Below are 18,739 nucleotides of genomic sequence, written 5' to 3'. Positions count from 1 at the left end.
GACACAAAATCTAATTTTAATCAATTTTGAATACACGCTGTAACACAATAAAATGTGGAAAGAGTCGAGGGGTGTGAATACTTTCTGAAGGCACTGTATCAGTATTAAACCACACACACTGAATCCTCAATTCCATTGTCACTTTTTTTTCAACCCAGGTTGGGCTGGCGTCAGTGGGCACAGCTCAAATTGCATTTCCATTGCCCATAGAATTTTGAAATGATGTCATGTTGCTAGGTGGCCAATGTAACTGTGCAACTAGCTTCGCTAATGTTGCTAGTTAGCTAGATAACATTTGTAGAAAGCCCTTTGGTACAACTAGCTAGATAACTAGCTAGTTATGAAGATGTTGAAGAAATAATTAAATTCACCCTCACCACGCTGTAACTAATGTTACCCCATTTAGGGCCCTGAGTTTTGGTTGATCATTTTACATGACCTGGATTTTAACCTTTATTTTAGTTTTTTTCCAGAAATGAGAATTACACCACAAATGAAAGCAATTGTCTGAGGATGGTGCTGGAAAGCTTGATTAAAAAGGTTTAAATAAAGGTTAAAATTCAGGTGATGTGACATGATCAACCAAAAAGCAGGCCCTACCCATACTCCTGCCAGTGTGAGCTAGCTAGCTAAAAAGTTAGCGTCATCGCTAGCATAACAGGCTAGCTAGCTAGCTAAAAAGTTAGCATAATCGCTAGAATAACAGGCTAGCTAGCTAGCTAAACAGTTAGTGAGAGAGAGAGAGAGAAGAGAGAAGAGAGACAGAGACAGAGACAGAGACACACACACACAGAGAGAGAGAGAGAGAGAGAGAGAGAGAGAGAGAGAGAGAGAGAGAGAGAGAGAGAGAGAGAGAGAGAGAGAGAGAGAGAGAGAGAGAGAGAGAGAGATTAATTGAGGGAGGCAGCAGAATAAGTTGTATATGTTCTTGTAGAGGGCGAGCCAGGAGGAATAACACACACACAGGAGGACTGGAATTATGCACTCCATAAATTGTCATTGTTAATCAAAACGTCCTTGAAAGAGAAAAAAATGGAACATAGAGAGAGAGGGAGTGAGAGAGAAAGACAGCGAGTAGAAAGAGAGATGAAGAGAGAGGAGGAGAGTGAGGCCTGGCAGGTGAAAAGATAAGCTCAGCTATTGGTGTGAAGGACGCTTTTTTTTTTTTTTTTCAGTTTCCAAGAGTTTCAAGGATCTCCTGTTTTCTGTGGAAGGTGATTTGGCTACCATTAGTACGGAGGCATTGTGAGGGCTGGCATTAGTACTGAGGCTTTGTGAGGAGGGAGATTGGGGAGAGAAAGACTGGATTTCAGCATTGTTCTGTCTCTGTGTTTACAACCAGACATCTTTATCAGAGGAGGGAGAGCAGCGTGCTGAACTGGACAGATGTGGTCTGGTTTATACAGCTTTATCAGAACAGCAGGCTGAACTGGACAGATGTGATGGGTGATTTGAAGGAGTCAGGCGCAGGAGGGTAAATCACAGAATACAGAGTTTATTCTGGAAAACAGAGTTACGCAGGATAGCGTCAAACAGTCCAGTGCGCAAAACAGGCGCACTGGAGCAAATACAGGCACACAGGGAAAATATACACCGGTAATACAAAATACACGTAGCTCAAACAAGCTATTCTCTCCTCACATAGAACAATCACCCACAAGGACAAGGGGGCAGAGGGAACACTTATACACGTACTAATGAGGGGGTATGAACCAGGTGTGTGTAATAGACAAGACAAAACAAATGGAATGATGAGATGAGGAGCGGCAGTGGCTAGAAGGCCGGTGACGATGAATGCCGAAGCCTGCCCGAACAAGGAGAGGAGGCAGCTTCGGAGGAAGCCGTGGCAACAGATGTGGTTGGGTTTTACAGTACAGACGAAACCACACAGAGACTCAGAGCAATCACTATAGGACCCAAACTTTACAATTATAGAAATGAAAAAGAAAAACACCAATACATCAGACTAAACAAGACATGAATGAAGAGAGCGGTGGGATTGAGGTTAGGATACGAATCGTGTAATCAATGTGTTGGGAGACAGGGAGCCAGTGGAGTTCACAGAGGACAGGGTTGATGTGCTGCCAGGATTAGGAGTTCCATTTTATCACTGTTGAGCTTAAGGAAGTTTTGTTGCATCCATGTTTTTATTGCAGAGAGGCAGGATTCAATGTGGGTCAGAGGTGGGTGAGGATGGACTTGGTGCTGATGTAGATCTGGGTGTCATCGGCATAGCAGTGGATGTCAAGGTTGAAGTGACGGAGGATCTGACCGAGAGGGAGGATGTAGATGATGAAGAGTTAGGACCCAGCACAGAGCCCTGGGGGACACCCTGTAGAACTGCATCTGAGTGTGAGCCCTGGGGGACACCATGTAGAACTGCAGTGGAGTATGAGGTGTGGTCATTGAGGGAGATGTAGTGGGTCTGGTTTGTGAGGTATGATTGTAGCCAGGAGAGTGCAGTTATACAGGATCTGGCATATAAGCACCTTAATACCACACAACCACACACACACATATACAGAACCCTATATATAAGGTTATTATACAGAACCCTATAAATAAGGTTATTATGCTGAACCCTATAGAGTAAGGTTATTATACAGAACCCTATATACAGTGGGGAAAAAAATTATTTAGTCAGCCACCAATTGTGCATGTTCTCCCACTTAAAAAGATGAGAGAGGCCTGTAATTTTCATCATAGGTACACGTCAACTATGATAGACAAAATGAGGAAAAAAATTCCAGAAAATCACATTGTAGGATTTTTTATGAATTTATTTGCAAATTATGGTGGAAAATAAGTATTTGGTCAATAACAAAAGTTTCTCAATACTTTGTTATATACCCTTTGTTGGCAATGACACAGGTCAAACGTTTTCTGTAAGTCTTCACAAGGTTTTCACACACTGTTGCTGTTATTTTGGCCCATTCCTCCATGCAGATCTCCTCTAGAGCAGTGATGTTTTGGGGCTGTCGCTGGGCAACACGGACTTTCAACTCCCTCCAAATATTTTCTATGGGGTTGAGATCTGGAGACTGGCTAGGCCACTCCAGGACCTTGAAATTCTTCTTACGAAGCCACTCCTTCGTTGCCCGGGCGGTGTGTTTGGGATCATTGTCATGCTGAAAGACCCAGCCACGTTTCATCTTCAATGCCCTTGCTGATGGAAGGAGGTTTTCACTCAAAATCTCACGATACATGGCCCCATTCATTCTTTCCTTTACACGGATCAGTCGTCCTGGTCCCTTTGCAGAAAAACAGCCCCAAAGCATGATGTTTCCACCCCCATGCTTCACAGTAGGTATGGTGTTCTTTGGATGCAACTCAGCATTCTTTGTCCTCCAAACACGACGAGTTGAGTTTTTACCAAAAAGTTCTATTTTGGTTTCATCTGACCATATGACATTCTCCCAATCCTCTTCTGGATCATCCAAATGCACTCTAGCAAACTTCAGACGGGCCTGGACATGTACTGGCTTAAGCAGGGGGACACGTCTGGCACTGCAGGATTTGAAACCCTGGCGGCGTAGTGTGTTACTGATGGTAGGCTTTGTTACTTTGGTCCCAGCTCTCTGCAGGTCATTCACTAGGTCCCCCCGTGTGGTTCTGGGATTTTTGCTCACCGTTCTTGTGATCATTTTGACCCCACGGGGTGAGATCTTGCGTGGAGCCCCAGATCGAGGGAGATTATCAGTGGTCTTGTATGTCTTCCATTTCCTAATAATTGCTCCCACAGTTGATTTCTTCAAACCAAGCTGCTTACCTATTGCAGATTCAGTCTTCCCAGCCTGGTGCAGGTCTACAATTTTGTTTCTGGTGTCCTTTGACAGCTCTTTGGTCTTGGCCATAGTGGAGTTTGGAGTGTGACTGTTTGAGGTTGTGGACAGGTGTCTTTTATACTGATAACAAGTTCAAACAGGTGCCATTAATACAGGTAACGAGTGGAGGACAGAGGAGCCTCTTAAAGAAGAAGTTACAGGTCTGTGAGAGCCAGAAATCTTGCTTGTTTGTAGGTGACCAAATACTTATTTTCCACCATAATTTGCAAATAAATTCATTAAAAATCCTACAATGTGATTTTCTGGATTTTTTTCCCTCAATTTGTCTGTCATAGTTGACGTGTACCTATGATGAAAATTACAGGCCTCTCTCATCTTTTTAAGTGGGAGAACTTGCACAATTGGTGGCTGACTAAATACTTATTTTCCCCACTGTATAAGGTTATTATGCAGAACCCTATGGAGTAAGGTTATCATAAAATGGATAAAGTAATCCAGGGGTGGTGGTCCTCTGTAGCTCAGCTGGTAGAGCATGGCGCTTGTAACGCCAAGGTAGTGGGTTCGATCCCCGGGACCACCCATACACAAAAAATTTATGCACGCATGACTGTAAGTCGCTTTGGATAAAAGCGTCTGCTAAATGGCATATTATATTATTATTATTACCCCTCCCTTACCCCAACCCCCCTAAAAATATATATATATATATATATATATATATATATATATATATATATATATATATATAACAAAAATATACAAAATTAAAAAATAGATTATTAAACAAATAGAAAAGATAAAAATGTTTAAAATAAAAAGTTAAAAATAAATTTAAATATCATGCAAAAACATAGAAAAAAAATAAATAACACATTGTAAAGTGGTTGTCCCATTGGCTATAAGGTGAATGCACCAATTTGTAAGTCGCTCTGGATAACAGCGTCTGCTAAATGACGTAAATGTAAAAATGTAAATGTATTATACAGAACCCTATAGAGTAAGGTTATTATACAGAACCCTATAGAGTAAGGTTATTATACAGAACCCTACAGAGTAATGTTATTATACAGAACCCCAGACAGTAAGGTTATTGACCATTAGCTGGATGTGTGCCAGGAGAGTAGAGTCCTCTACACACGTAGGGCTGGCAAAATTACCGTATAACCCTGTAACCGATGGTTATGGATGAAGACCGCCATGAAAATAAAAATAACTGTCTAACTGTAAAAAAATAAATATATGTTACAGCTGACTGAAGACGGGAGGCCCGGGCATTCGTGCAGTTGAGTTTCTGCGGTAACATGGACTCTTTACAACATAATGAAACTTTGTTGCTCCTTGCTGCAACAAGAAAATAGCAAACAGGTCTTCGGTTGCCTAGGCAACACCCCCCACAATGCAGCAGCATACATAGAAATAGAATGAAGAGAACAGGCTTGGAACCTCTATCCCAGGCAATTTGACTGGTCAACTCATGGGTACACTCACAATGACTGTCTGGTATTGTGATGCAATAAATTCCATGGTAATGTAGAATGTCCATTCAAATGATGTTAAGTGATGTGGCTCATGCAATGGAATGTATTTTTTTGTAATATCAGTTGAGTTGAATCAACAAATCAACAAATCACAGCACATATTGATGGGTACACTTATCCATGTCTCAATTGTCTCGAGGCTTATAATCCTTCTTTAACCTGTCTCCTCCCCTTCATCTACTCTCTTAGGAAAAGAGTGTACCTAAAACGGCTGTCCCCATAGGAGAACACTTTGAAGAAACCTTTTTGGTTCCAGGTAGGACCCCTTTGAGTTCCATGTAGAACCCTTTACACAGAGGGTTCTACATGGAACCGAAAATAGTTCTACCTGGAACCAAAAAAGATTATACCTGGAACCAAAAAGGGTTTTCCTATGGGACAGACGAAGAACCCTTTTGGAACCCTTTATTCTAAGAGTGTACACTGACTGAAATGGATTTAATAAGTGACATAAATAAGGGATCATAGCTTTCACCTGGATTCACCTGGTCAGCTCCGTCATTTCCTGGTTGCTAAAATTCTAATAGTTCCCCTAACTTCAGTTTATTTTACAAAACAAGCTAGTATAGTGTAGAGAATCATCTAAACCATCTAAACCACTGTGAGATATATGTTCCATAACCAAAAATATACAGTGGGGGAAAAAAGTATTTAGTCAGCCACCAATTGTGCAAGTTCTCCCACTTAAAAAGATGAGAGAGGCCTGTAATTTTCATCATAGGTACACGTCAACTATGACAGACAAATTGAGAAAAAAAAATCCAGAAAATCACATTGTAGGATTTTTAATGAATTTATTTGCAAATTATGGTGGAAAATAAGTATTTGGTCACCTACAAACAAGCAAGATTTCTGGCTCTCACAGACCTGTAACTTCTTCTTTAAGAGGCTCCTCTGTCCTCCACTCGTTACCTGTATTAATGGCACCTGTTTGAACTTGTTATCAGTATAAAAGACACCTGTCCACAACCTCAAACAGTCACACTCCAAACTCCACTATGGCCAAGACCAAAGAGCTGTCAAAGGACACCAGAAACAAAATTGTAGACCTGCACCAGGCTGGGAAGACTGAATCTGCAATAGGTAAGCAGCTTGGTTTGAAGAAATCAACTGTGGGAGCAATTATTAGGAAATGGAAGACATACAAGACCACTGATAATCTCCCTCGATCTGGGGCTCCATGCAAGATCTCACCCCGTGGGGTCAAAATGATCACAAGAACGGCGGCGTAGTGTGTTACTGATGGTAGGCTTTGTTACTTTGGTCCCAGCTCTCTGCAGGTCCTAGACTTGGCGCTCTGGTACTGCTTGCCGTGCGGTAGCAGAGAGAACAGTCTATGACTTGGGTGACTGGAATCTTTTGCAATTCTTTGGGCTTTCCTAGTATATAGGTCAATTTTTTAGGGCCTTCCTCTGACACTGCCTGGTATAGAGGTCCTGGATGGCAGGAAGCTTGGCATCAGTGATGTACTGGGCCATACGCACTTCCCTCTGTAGTGCCTTGCAGTCAGATGCCGAGCAGTTGCCATACCATGCGGTGATGCAACCGGTCTTGATGCTCTCGATGGTGCAGCTGTATAACTTTTTGAGGATCTGAGGACCCATGCCAAATCTTTTCAGTCTCCTAAGGGGGAAAAGGTGTTGTCGTGCCCTCTTCACAACTGTCTTGGTGTGTTTGGACCACGATAGTTTGTTGGTGATGTGGACACCAAGGAACGTGAAACTCTCGACCCGCTCCACTACAACCCCGTCGATGTGAATGGGGGCCTGTTCGGCCCGCCTTTTCCTGTTGTCGACGATCATCTCCTTTGTCTTGATCACATTGAGGGAGAGGTTGTTGTCCTGGCACCACACTGCCAGGTCTTTCACCTCCTACCTATAGGCTGTCTCGTCGTCATCGGTGGTCAGGCCTACCACCGTTGAGTCGTCAGCAAACCTAATGATGGTGTTGGAGTCGTGTTTGGCCACGCAATCGTGGCTGAACAAGGAATACAGGAGGGGACTAAGCACGCACCCCTGAGGGGCCCCAGTGTTCATCATAGGTAGGAGGATCAGTGTGGCAGACGTGTTCTTGCCTACCCTTACCACCTGGGGGGCGGCCCGTCAGGAAGTCCAGGATCCAGTTGCAGAGGGAGTTGTTTAGTCCCAGGATCCTTAGTTTAGTGATGAGCTTTGAGGGCGCTATGGTGTTGAACATTGAGCTGTAGTCTATGAACAGCATTCTCACATAGGTGTTCCTTTTGTCCAGATGGGAAAGGGCAGTGAGGAGTGCGATTGAGATTGCGTCATCTGTGGTTCTGTTGGGGCAGTATGTGAATTGGAGTGGGTCTAGGGTGGGTCCAGGGTATCTGGGATGATGGTGTTGATGTGATCCATAATCCGCCTTTCAAAGCTCCTACAGACGTGAGTGCTACGGGTCGTTTTTGCTCATCTCATATGTGCAGTTGAAGTCGGAAGTTTACATACACTTAGGTTGGAGTCATTAAAACTTGTTTTTTCAACCACTCCACAAATTTCTTGTTAACAAACTATAGTTTTGGCAAGTTGGTTAGGACATCTACTTTGTGCATGACACAAGTAATTTTTCCAACAATTGTTTACAGACAGATAATTCACTGTATCGCAATTCCAGTGGGTCAGAGGTTTACATGCACTAAGTTGACTGTGCCATTAAACAGCTTGGAAAAATCCAGAAAATGATGTCATGGCTTTAGAAGCTTCTAATAGGCTAATTGACATAATTTGAGTCAATTGGAGGTGTACCTGTGGATGTATTTCAAGGCCTACCTTCAAACTCATTGCCTCTTTGCTTGACATCATGGGAAAATCAAAAGAAATCAGCCAAGACCTCAGAAAAAAAATTGTAGACCTCCACAATTCTGGTTCATCCTTGGGAGCAATTTCCAAATACCTGAAGGTACCACGTTCATCTGTACAAACAATAGTACGCAAGTATAAACACCATGGGACCATGCAGCCGTCATACCGCTCAGGAAGGAGACGCGTTCTGTCTCCTAAAGATGAACGTACTTTGCAAACAATCTCAGAACAACAGCAAAGGACCTTGTGAAGATGCTGGAGGAAACAGGTACAAAATTATCTATATCCACAGTAAAACAAGTCCTATATCGACATAACCTGAAAAGCCGCTCAGCAAGGAAGAAGCCACTGCTCCAAAACCGCCATCAAAAAGCCAGACTACGGTTTGCAACTGCACATGGGGACAAAGATCCTACTTTTTGGAGAAATGTCCTCTAGTCTGATGAAACAAAAACATAACTGTTTGGCCATAATGACCATCGTTATGTTTGGAGGAAAAAGGTGGAAGCTTGCAAGCCGAAGAACACCATCCAAACCGTGAAGCACAGGGGTGGCAGCATCATGCTGTGGGGGTGCTTTGCTGCAGGAGGGACTGGTGCACTTCACAAAATAGATGGCATCATGAGGAAGGAAAATTATGTGGATATATTGAAGCAACATCTCAAGACATCAGTCAGGAAGTCAAAGCTTGGTCGCAAATGGGTCTTCCAAATGGACAATGACCCCAAGCATACTTCCAAAGTTATGGCAAAGTGGCTTAAGGACAACAAAGTCAAGGTATTGGAGTCTCCATCACAAAGCCCCGACCTCAATCCTATAGAAACTTTGTGGGCAGAACTGATAAAGCGTGTGCAAGCAAGGAGGCCTACAAACCTGACCCAGTTACACCAGCTCTGTCAGGAGGAATGAGCCAAAATTCACCCAACTTATTGTGGGAAGCTTGTGGAAGGCTACCTGAAACGTTTGACCCAAGTTAAAGAATTTAAAGGCAATGCTACCAAATACTAATTGAGTGTATGTAAACTTCTGACCCACTGGGAATGTGATGGAAGAAAGAAAAGCTGAAATAAATCATTCTCTCTAATATTATTCTGACATTTCACATTCTTAAAATAAAGTGGTGATCCTAACTGACCTAAAACAGGGTATTTTTACTAGGATTAAATGTCAGGAATTGTGAAAAACTGAGTTTAAATGTATTTGGCTAAGGTGTATGTAAACTTCCGACTTCAACTGCATATACTGTATTCTTCTGTATTTTAGACAATGCCACTAGTTCTAATATTTATATATTTCTTAATTCCATTCTTTTACTTTTAGATTTGTGTGTATTGTTAGATACTACAGTGGTGGTCAAAAGTTTTGAGAATGACACAAATACTAATTTTCACAAAGTCTGCTGCCTCAGTTTTTATGATGGCAATTTGCATATACTCCAGAATGTTATGAAGAGGGATCAGATGAATTGCAATTAATTGCAAAGTCCCTCTTTGCCATGAAAATGAACTTAACCCCCCCAAAAACATTTCCACTGCATTTCAGCCCTGCCACAAAAGGACCAGCTGCCATCATGTCAGTGATTCTCTCGTTAACACAGGTGAGAGTGTTGACGAGGACAAGGCTGGAGATCACTCTGCCATGCTGATTGAGTTAGAACAACAGACTGGAAGCTTTAAAAGGAGGGTGGTGCTTGAAATCATTGTTCTTCCTCTGTTAACCATGGTTACCTGCAAGGAAACAAGTGGCGTCATCATTGCTTTGCACAAAAAGGGCTTCACAGGCAAGGATATTGCTGCTAGTAAGATTGCACCTAAATCAACCATTTATCGGATCATCAAGAACTTCAAGGAGAGAGGTTCAATTGTTGTGAAGAATGCGTCAGGGTGCCCAAGAAAGTCCAGCAAGCGCCAGGACCGTCTCCTAAAGTTTATTCAGCTGTGGGATCGGGGCACCACCAGTGCAGAGCTTGCTCAGGAATGGCAGCAGGCAGGTGTGAGTGCATCTGCACGCACAGTGAGGTGAATACTTTTGGAGGATGGCCTGGTGTCAAGAAGGGCAGCAAAGAAGCCACTTCTCTCCAGGAAAAACATCAGGGACAGACTGATATTCTGCAAAAGGTACAGGGATTGGACTGCTGAGGACTGGGGTAAAGTCATTTTCTCTGATGAATCCCCTTTCCGATTGTTTGGGGAATCCGGAAAACACCTTGTCCGAAGAAGCCAAGGTGAGCGCTACCATCAGTCCTGTGTCATGCCAACAGTAAAGCATCCTGAGACCATTCATGTGTGGGGTTGCTTCTCAGCCAAGGGAGTGGGCTCACTCACAATTTTGCCTAAGAACACAGCCATGAATAAAGAATGGTACCAACACATTCTCAGAGAGAAACTTCTCCCAACCATCCAAGAACAGTTTGGTGACGACCAATGCCTTTTCCAGCATGATGGAGCACCTTGCCATAAGGCAAAGGTGATAACTAAGTGGCTCGGGGAACAAAACATCGACATTTTGGGTCCATGGCCAGGAAACTCCCCAGACCTTAATCCCATTGAGAACTTGTTGGCAATCCTCAAGAGGCGGGTGGACAAACAAAAACCCACAAATTCGGACAAACTCCAAGCATTGATTATGCAAGAATGGGCTGACATCAGTCAGGATGTGGCCCAGAAGTTAATTGGCAGCATGCCAGGGTGGATTGCAGAGGTCTTGAAAAAGAAGGGTCAACACTGCAAATATTGACTCTTTGCATAAACTTAATGTAATTGTCAATAAAAGCCTTTGACACTTACGGAATGCTTGTAATTATACTTCAGTATACCATTGTACCATCTGACAAAAATATCTCATAACACTGAAGCATCGAACTTTGTGAAAACCAATACTTGAGTCATTCTCAAAACTTTTGACCATGACTGTACTGTACTGTTGGAGCTAGGAACACAAGCATTTCACTACACCCGCAATAACATCTGCTAAATATGTGTATGTGACCAATAACATTTTATTTTATTTGATTACAGACAGACAGACAGACAGACAGAAGACAGACAGACAGACAGACAGACAGACAGACAGACAGACAGACAGACAGACAGACAGACAGACAGTAGCTACTCCAGATGCAGTATGGAGCCTACAGACAGACAGAGAGACAGAGACAGAGACAGAGACAGTGACAGAGACAGTGACAGTGACAGTGACAGAGACAGAGACAGACAGACAGTAGCTACTCCAGATGCAGTATGGAGCCTACAGACAGACAGAGAGACAGAGACAGAGACAGAGACAGTGACAGTGACAGAGACAGAGACAGTGACAGTGACAGAGACAGAGACACAGACAGACAGACAGACAGACAGACAGACAGACAGACAGACAGACAGACAGACAGACAGACAGACACTAGCTACTCCAGATGCAGTGTGGCTGGCCATGACAGCTGTGGCAGTTCTACTTCTTGAGTCGATGGCTAATTAGTCTCACAGGAGATACATTAGGGAGTGTGTGTGTCTGTGTGCCCGTGTGTATGTGTGTGTGTACTCCCAGAGAGGACGCAGCAGCTTGAAGATTTCCCAGGAGAAAGACCGAGACGATCACGATGGATAACTGACAAACAGTAAACAGTTTACCCCATGAGCACCGGGGCTGAAGGCTCCATCAGACACAAAATGGCTTCTGTGTTTCACCCCGGGAAGCTAACGGAACCAAACGGAAGCAAAAGGAAGTAAACAGAAGCAAAAGGACTGATTTCTAACGAATACACACCAGGCTGAAGCTACAACACAGACACACCAGGCTGAAGCTACAACACAGAAACACACCAGGCTCAAGCTACAACACAGAGACACACCAGGCTGAAGCTACAACACAGAGACACACCAGGCTGAAGCTACAACACAGAGACACACCAGGCTGAAGCTACAACACATAAACACACCAGGCTGAAGCTACAACACAGAATCACACCAGGCTGAAGCTACAACACAGAAACACACCAGGCTGAAGCTACAACACAGAGACACACCAGGCTGAAGCTACAACACAGAGACACACCAGACTGAAGCTACAACACAGAAACCCACCAGGCTGAAGCTACAACACAGAAACACACCAGGCTGAAGCTACAACACAGAATCACACCAGGCTGAAGCTACAACACAGAAACACACCAGGCTGAAGCTACAACACAGAAACACACCAGGCTGAAGCTACAACACAGAGACACACCAGGCTGAAGCTACAACACAGAAACACACCAGGCTGAAGCTACAACACAGAGACACACCAGGCTGAAGCTGGAACACAGAGACATACCAGGCTGAAGCTACAACACAGCGACACACCAGGCTGAAGCTACAACACAGAGACACAGCGGGCTGAAGTTACAACACAGAGACCCACCATGCTGAAGCTACAACACAGAAACACACCAGGCTGAAGCTACAACACAGAAACAAACCAGGCTGAAGCTTCAACACAGAGACACACCAGGCTGAAGCTACAACACAGAAACACACCAGGCTGAAGCTACAACACAGAAACATACCAGACTAAAGCTACAACACAGAAACATACCACGTGAAGTAGAGGAGGCACAGAAACATACCAGGTGAAGGAGAGGAGACACAGAAACATACCAGGTGAAGGAGACCCAGCAACATACCAGGTGAAGAAGAGGAGACACAGCAACATACCATGTGAAGGAGACCCAGCAACATATCAGGTGAAGGAGAGGAGGTCAACATATGGAACCAGAAAACACACAAAGTCAAACCAAGGATTTTACATTGGTACTGGAAATACGCCAGATGACTGGGAGCACAATTGGAAAAGGTTTTTTCAAATCCTGTCTAGTGCAGAATTAGATTACTTCTTCTGGAGGATTTTAATGTTTAACATTGATTTGTGTATCTGATCATTTGCCAGTTTAACCCATTTTGGCAGGTGAGCACAGTGCCCAATCCACCAGCAGTAACTACAGGTTTTTTCAACAAGCATTACAGGATGGGAACGGGTCGTCTCATCAAGGTTGTGAAATCCGTTCATCATGATCCACTACACCTCATGGTACAACAAGCTGCTTAATACTCATACATGTTTCTTTCTTCGTACATCATTGTGTAAAATATTTATATAGTCTAAAAATATATATATATTACCAACAATCATCTGGAAGTGATGCAGACAATTACATTGATGGAAGTTACAATCTATCTGCAATATTAAACTGATCTACCCCCCCCCAAAAAAAAAAAAAAAAAAAAAACAATTTACTCTATCTTGGTTATGCTCATAACTTACATTTTGAGCAACATATTAAGTTGGATTTATTCTTAGTTGTTTAGGTAAAAATGAAATGAACAAATCATTGAAATCATGTCCATTCATTTTAATTAAGTACATCGTTATTGTATAATTTTTTTTGGTCAATTTCAATTCAACCCCAGAATAATTATTTCCAGTGTGGTTGAGGGTGTGTAAAAATTCCAATGAAATTCTAATGAAATGTGCCATCTTACTGCCCCAGAGGTCAGGGGTTTAATTCCCGCTTCCGCCTGTCCCACTTTCAGTCCTCTGACTCCTCCTGTTTCTAATCTGTCTAAATAAAGCAAGGAAAAAATGAAGGTGGAATTCCACAGAAAATATTCTCCATCGGCCCTTATCATTAATCAATATTTAGGCTATAAACCACAGTGCAAAAACATATTGATTTTTGTGTTTTTATGCTGCCTTTTACATGCACTAAAATCCCCAAAAAGCGTTTTCCCAACACTCTCTTAAAAACACCAAAATTCATATTGAAGAACCAACTTGGCTGTATCAGAGTACGTCTATTCTGTTTCAATACACTTTCTGTGTATCATAACACTTACATTGGGTTTACGTTCAAACACACACCAAACACCAGATCTCAGGTTAGATGCACTTATTTTCATGGTTTCATTACACAATCATGGTGTTTTGAGTCTTTCTATTTTTACAGACTAGTACACACACACACACTCACAGACACACACACACACACACAGACACACACACACACACACACACACACAGACAGAGCTGTCTAAGGGTGTGTAAAATTGACGGCCCAATGCTGCCCATGGCACAGCTAACATCAAACCAGGATCTTGTGTTTGTGAGTGTGAGTGTGTGTGTGTGTGTCCTTCCCAGTAAGAGGATTTGAAACCCACCAGTCTGTGAAGATTCAAGCAATATATTTCGCTACACCTGCAATATCTGCAAAATATGTGTATGTGACCAATTTTATTTTTCCTCTCTCTCTCTCTCTCAATTCAATTTCAATTCAATTCATACAAGGGCTTTATTGGCATGGGAAACGTATGTTAACATTGCCAAGTAGATAGTAAACAAAGTGAAATAAACAATAAAAATTAACAGTAAACATTACACTCAGAAGTTTCAAAAGAATAAAGACATTTCAAATGTCAATATTATGTCTATATACAGTGTTGTAACAATGTGCAAATAGTTAAAATACAAATAGGAAATTGTGTATTGTGTGTATGGGAGAAAAAAAAAATATGTATGCACTCACTAACTTTAAGTCGCTCTGGATAAGAGCGTCTGCTAAATGACTAAAATGTAAATGTAGATTGCTGAGGAATATTTTTTTTAAATCAATTTTAGAAGAAGGCTGTAACGTAACAAAATGTGGAAAAGTCAAGGGGTCTGAATAATTTTCCAAGGCACTGTATGTGCAAATAGTTAAACTACAAAAGGGAAAATAAATAAATATGGGTTGTATTTACAATGGCGTTTGTTCTTCACTGGTTGCCCTTTTCTGGTGGCAACAGGTCACAAATCTTGCTGCTGTGATGGCACACTGTGGTATTTCACCCAATAGATATGGGAGTTTATCCAAATTGGCTTTGTTTAAAAAAAAATTGTGGATCTCTGTAATCTGAGGGAAATATGTGTCTCTAATATGGTCATACATTTGGCAGGAGGTTAGGAAGTGCAGCTCAGTTTCCACCTCATTTTGTGGACAGTGTGCACAGAGCCTGTCTTCTCTTGAGAGCCAGGTCTGCCTCTTGCAGCCTTTCTCAATAGCAAGGCTATGGTCACTGAGTTTGTACTTAGTCAAAGTTTTCCTTAAGTTTGGGTCAGTCACAGTGGTCAGGTATTCTGCCTCAAAGCAGAATGTGTACCCAGACTGGTATACACCCACCCACCCACACTAACAGTGTGTCATGTATAGGTAGATTGTGTAGCATTACTGAAACTAACATAACCTGTATCTACTGATGATATTACAGGACTCGGGGGGGGGGGGGGGGGTGGTCTAACATCAGTGTCTGTTGTAGACAGTATTAACCCAGCCCAGTGTCTGTTGTAGACAGTGTTAACCCAGCCCAGTGTCTGTTGTAGACAGTTTTAACCCAGCCCAGTGTCTGTTGTAGACAGTGTTAACCCAGCCCAATGTCTGTTGTAGACAGCGTTAACCCAGCCCAGCGTCTGTTGTAGACAGTGTTAACCCAGCCCAGTGTCTGTTGTAGACAGTGATAACCCAGCCCAGCGTCTGTTGTAGACAGTGTTAACCCAGCCCAGCATGTCACGCTCGTCGAACAGAGATGAGGAACAAGGCGCAGCGTTGCAGGCAAACATACTCTTTATTAGAGACACGATCCAAAACAACAAAACGAAAACGTGACAGTTCACGGTCTAACACAACAGACTAGAAACAAGATCCCACAAACTCTGTGGGGAAACAGGCTGCTAAAGTATGGTTCTCAATCAGAGACAACAAGCAACAGCTGAATCACGTTGCCTCTGATTGAGAACCACACTGGCCAACATAGACAAACAATACTAGAATGTGAAACCTATAACAAAACACATATACTTTACACACCCTGGCTCAACATATTAGAGTCCCCAGAGCCAGGGCGTGACAGTACCCCCCCCTAAAGGCGCGGACTCCGACCGCGCCCACCAAATTCCACAGGGGAGGGACCGGGTGGGCACTCCGCTTAGGCGGCGGATCCGGCTCCGGGCCTGATCCCCGCTCCCTCTCCAACCCCCCAAAGTACCCCTGGTCCGGTCTGGCCCCGCTGGCCGGACCTGGACTGCACACTGGTGGAGCGGATTGCTCTAGCTCCGGCGTGAAGCATCTGACCGGTGCCGGACCAGCCACCAGTGGAACAGGCACGGGCCGTGCCGGACTGACGACGCACACCACTGGCTTGGTGTGGGGAGCAGGAGCGGGCCGAGCCGGCCTGACGAAATGCACCACTGACTTGGTGCGGGGAGCAGGAGCGGGCCGGACCGGGCTGACGAAGCGCACCACTGACTTGGTGCGGGGAGCAGGAACGGGCCGAGCCGGGCTGACGAAACGCACCACTGACTTGGTGCGGGGAGCAGGAGCGGGCCGAGCCGGGCTGATGAAACGCACCACTGACTTGGTGCGGGGAGCAGGAGCGGGCCGGACTGGGCTGACGAAACGCACCACTGACTTGGTGCGGGGAGCAGGAACGGGCCAGCCGGGCTGACGAAACGCACCACTGTCTTGGTGCGGGGAGCAGGAGCGGGCCGGACCGGGCTGACGAAGCGCACCACTGACTTGGAGCGGGGAGCAGGAGCGGGCCGGACCGGGCTGACGAAGCGCACCACAGGCTTGGTGCGGGGAGCAGGAACAGGCCGGGCCGAGCTGGCGACGCGCACTGTAGACTTGGTGCGAGTGGCAGGAACAGGCCGGACCGTACTGGGAACACACACCACTGGCCCTACGTGGGGATCAGGAACAGGCCGGACCGGACTGGCAACACACCCCAGTACCTCTCGCCGTGCCTCTACACCTTCCATCCCCTCTTCGACCAGTGGCCCCCGTAACCTGGCGGCCTCCTCTGCCAACCCGCTGGGCCGCTCTATCGCGGCCTCCTGCTGCCCCGACGTCGTGAGCCCCCCCCCCTAAAAATTTTCTGGGAGTCTCTCTTCCCCGTGGGCCAGGCCTCTATGGTTCTCGCCCAACTCTCGCTCTTCTGCTTCCAATTCCCGCCATTCAGCTCCTCATTCGGCTTGACCCAGTCGAAGCTCTTCCTCCACTGTTCCCAAGTCCACCCTCTCTGCTCCTCACTAGGCTGCTTGGTCCAGATCAGGTGGGATCTTCTGTCACGCTCGTCGAACAGAGATGAGGACCAAGGCGCAGCGTTGCAGGCAAACATACTCTTTATTAGAGACACGATCCAAAACAACAAAACGAAAACGTGACAGTTCACGGTCTAACACAACAGACTAGAAACAAGATCCCACAAACTCTGTGGGGAAACAGGCTGCTAAAGTATGGTTCTCAATCAGAGACAACAAGCAACAGCTGAATCACGTTGCCTCTGATTGAGAACCACACTGGCCAACATAGACAAACAATACTAGAATGTGAAACCTAGAACAAAACACATATACTTTACACACCCTGGCTCAACATATTAGAGTCCCCAGAGCCAGGGCGTGACACAGCATCTGTTGTTGACAGTGTTAACCCAGCCCAGTGTCTGTTGTAGACAGTGTTAACCCAGCCCAATGTCTGTTGTAGACAGTTTTAACCCAGCCCAGTGTATGTTGTAGACAGTGTTAACCCAGCCCAGTGTCTGTTGTAGACAGCGTTAACCCAGCCCAGCGTCTGTTGTAGACAGTGTTAACCCAGCCCAGCGTCTGTTGTAGACAGTGATAACCAAGCCCAGCGTCTGTTGTAGACAGTGTTAACCCAGCCCAGCGTCTGTTGTAGACAGTGTTAACCCAGCCCAGTGTCTGTTGTAGACAGTGTTAACCCAGCCCAGTGTCTGTTGTAGACAGTGTTAACCCAGCCCAGTGTCTGTTGTAGACAGTGTTAACCCAGCCCGGTGTCTGTTGTAGACAGTGTTAACCAAGCCCAGTGTCAGTAGTAGACAGTGTTAACCCAGGCAAGTGTCTGTTGTAGACAGTGTTAACCCAGCCCAGTCCAGTGTCTGTTGTAGACAGTGTTAACCCAGCCCAGTGTCTGTTGTAGACTGTGTTAACCCAGCCCAGTGTCAGTGGTAGACAGTGTTAACCCAGCCCGGTGTCTGTTGTAGACAGTGTCAACCCAGCCCAGTGTCTGTTGTAGACAGTGTTAACCCAGCCCAGTGTCAGTAGTAGACAGTGTTAACCCAGGCAAGTGTCTGTTGTAGACAGTGTTAACCCAGCCCAGTCCAGTGTCTGTTGTAGACAGTGTTAACCCAGCCCAGTGTATGTTGTAGACAGTGTTAACCCAGCCCAGTGTCTGTTGTAGACAGTGTTAACCCAGCCCAGTGTCAGTAGTAGACAGTGTTAACCCAGGCAAGTGTCTGTTGTAGACAGTGTTAACCCAGCCCAGTGTCTGTTGCAGACAGTGTTAACCCAGCCCAGTTTCTGTTGTAGACAGTGTTAACCCAGCCCAGTGTCTGTTGTAGACAGTGTTAACCCAGCCCAATGTCTGTTGTAGACAGTTTTAACCCAGCCCAGTGTATGTTGTAGACAGTGTTAACCCAGCCCAGTGTCTGTTGTAGACAGCGTTAACCCAGCCCAGCGTCTGTTGTAGACAGTGTTAACCCAGCCCAGCGTCTGTTGTAGACAGTGATAACCA

Source organism: Coregonus lavaretus (assembly GCF_964263955.1).
Source record: "Coregonus lavaretus genome assembly, contig: HAP1_SCAFFOLD_192, whole genome shotgun sequence".
In the NCBI taxonomy this organism is placed as follows: Eukaryota; Metazoa; Chordata; class Actinopteri; order Salmoniformes; family Salmonidae; genus Coregonus; species Coregonus lavaretus.
This window is presented reverse-complemented; position numbering follows the sequence as displayed.